The sequence below is a fragment of the Penaeus chinensis genome, chromosome 31 (assembly GCF_019202785.1).
Source record: "Penaeus chinensis breed Huanghai No. 1 chromosome 31, ASM1920278v2, whole genome shotgun sequence".
Lineage (NCBI taxonomy): Eukaryota > Metazoa > Arthropoda > Malacostraca > Decapoda > Penaeidae > Penaeus > Penaeus chinensis.
This window is the reverse complement of record NC_061849.1, coordinates 19,398,398-19,401,258: the sequence shown is the minus strand read 5'-3', so window position 1 is coordinate 19,401,258 and position 2,861 is coordinate 19,398,398.

The window sequence follows — 2,861 nt, the reverse complement described above, 5'->3', positions numbered from 1 at the left end:
TAGCTTGGTATTGACGAGAGAAATGTATTTATACTGCTGCCGCAAGTCTCCTCTGAGGGGGTGCCATCTCGCTCATTATACATGACTGGGGATTATTTTAGGGGCTGTGGGGGCGGGGTCTGGAGAAGCGAAGAGGAAGGTGCAGGGCGGGTGGAGTTAAGGAGGGAGTGAGGAGGTGAGGGAAGAAGTGAGGGAGGGTGGAGATAGATGTAGAAAGAATGGGAAGGAACTGGAGGAGGTATAAGGATGGATGAGGGCAGAGTAGGAAGGAGAACGGGGGCGGGGAGGAAATGGGACTGATTTTTTTTTTTTTTCTCTCTCTCTCTCTCTCTCCTTCCAAATTCTCTCTCCTCTCTCTCTCTCTCTCAATCTCTCTCTCTCTCTCTCTCTCTCTCTCTCTCTCTCTCTCTCTCTCTGGCATGCATTTAGCACGAATTCTGTAAGCCTTGTGTCCATAAACCACGTGGCATTTTAACAGGTAGCTCTAAGTCAAGTTGGAACCATCACACCAGCGAGGGCCTAGATAACGATTATATCTGACATCGTCTGACCCTTCAGTTTTCTCATAGAAATCTACGTCTCGTGTGTTTCCGTTACTGTGTTGTCCTCTTCTCTGGCGGCAGCGGGTTAGTTGCGTCCAATAGGGACACAGTCTCCGAAATCCGCTCGACCAACGTTTCAAAATCGCTTGAGCACACATTTTGGGCCTTTCATTTCTTTTCCCTCCACGTTGGTTTTATTGGATAAAATTGCCAAGTGATAAGAAGTGGTAGCATTCTCACACCATTCTTGGGACCTTAGGTCGCATTATTGTATGATCACGGTATATGCCAACAGGCACGAAAAATCGTTCATTAATTATTTAATTAATTTCTCTTGTTATAGAGATTTTTCTTGTTTCAAATAAAATGAATTATCGTAACGTTAGAGCGTAGCTCTATTAAGTGATTTATGCAACCCCTGGTTATATTAGGCATCACTGTGCACTATGATATGGGGAAGATCCTTAGGCTATACTTAATATAATAAATTTATATAAAAATCGCCAATGAGCAATGTCATGATGCTACGGTTATCCTTCTTATTCTTCGTAGGTTTGTGCCCTCACTATCTGTGTGCCCTTCCAGACTTGGTGGAGAAGGGAAACACAATGGACCCGGTAACAGTTTATTATTTCTTGAGGAGTAATATAAGGACAACGCGATAATAATACAGAGATACGGCCCGGGTGTTGCTCAGCCTGCCTTTAACTGTCCACCCGGTAGCATCCACACGCTGCCAGGCATACAGCCTAACAATGTCTTGCAAGTTGTATATCATAACATCTTTACTATATCATACACCTTTACGCTCACAGCCCTTTGAGGTCTTGAGTGGCTCCCCTAGCTTCCAGACGCTCTGAACGGCGTGGCAAGGTGAAGGTCCAGTGACCCGTTCTCGTGATCTCTCTTGTCTCACATACCAGAGAAGCCATGTGTTTCTTATCTTACAGGAATTCCACTGTCCTCAGGCGACTCCAACTGGTCTACACCCGCGACAGTGACGAAGTGACATTAGAACACGCTAATTCAACCCTTATTCCTCGTTAACAATTCCCATGCTGTTATTCGAATGTCTCTGTGTATAACTAGGTCTTGTTTATACTCAAAATGTCCGTTAGAAAATGCTCATTCTGAATCACTAAGTATGTTACCACTATCATTATCGATATTCAAATGTCTTTATGTTTTATAACCGGATCTGGTAGTCCCGTGACTTGACGATACCAATAATTGTGCCCAACTTGTCCCACCTTTTTGTGCAAGGGTCCTGTATGCGTACCTCTGTGCCCCTCACCAGAGGGTGAGGTGGTTGGGCTGTATTGTAGTGAGACCTAGCGGTCTGGGCACGTGCGACTGCTCGGCATGAGCATGCATGAGCAAAGAAGACAGCTGGGCTAGAGAGCAACTTGTGTGGTTTGAAGTGTTCCTGAGCTCAAAAAGTCCCCTGTCGAATGCCTCACAGTCAATATTCCCTGAAGGGGCAATCTCGAGAATGAGGTGTCTTTGACAGCTGCCTTAGCATGGCGATTCGACTGACGGTAGAGGGGGGTAGACTTGCAGTGGCAGACTCCCAAACACTCCAGGTATGTGAACTCCTGGCTAGTGAACTGAGGGCCACAGTCTGTTGGGATATGCACAGGTACGCCCAAGTCTCGAAACAGGTGCCAGAAATGGCATATAGCGGCGCCAGTTGTCAACCTGAGAGTTGGTCAGTTGGTGGAAAGGTCAGCTGACACGGACTAGAATGACCTGTGGGGTTATTGTCGTGTAGCAATGGCTCTTGCTGTTGGGTGGGCCACATGATCTGGCACAGCTCGCAGGCTCGGACGATGTTGATATCTGAATTGACACCAGGCCAGTGTCTTGTGCAATGTTTAGTAGATTCTGCGTTTCAGTGGCCTGGCCAAGTCATGGAAACGAAGGGCTGCTGGAACTTCTAGGCAAGCGCCATACAGGTCGAGGTCCCTGTCAGAATAGAGGTCCTCTCGAAGCTTCCAGTATGAGCATAAGGCGTTGTGTAAGCCAAAACTGTTACGTGGGAAGCCTTGTTGGACACCTTGCAGTAGTTGTGCATAAGTGTAGATGTCGTGTGCTGCTTGCTGGAGTTCCTCAAGTGCCAGATCTTCTTGTTAAGCTGCTTGCAGGCAAGTAAGGGACAACTCTACTGCCTTAAGAGTTACTATGCTGGAAACATAGATGCTGGTCTCAGTGCTCAACAGCTCATCTTCAGGCATTGGCTGACTTGTGGGAGGGCAGGAGAGGGCATCTGGGATGCACAAATCCTTTCCCACATGCCACGTTGTTGTGAATGAGAATGCC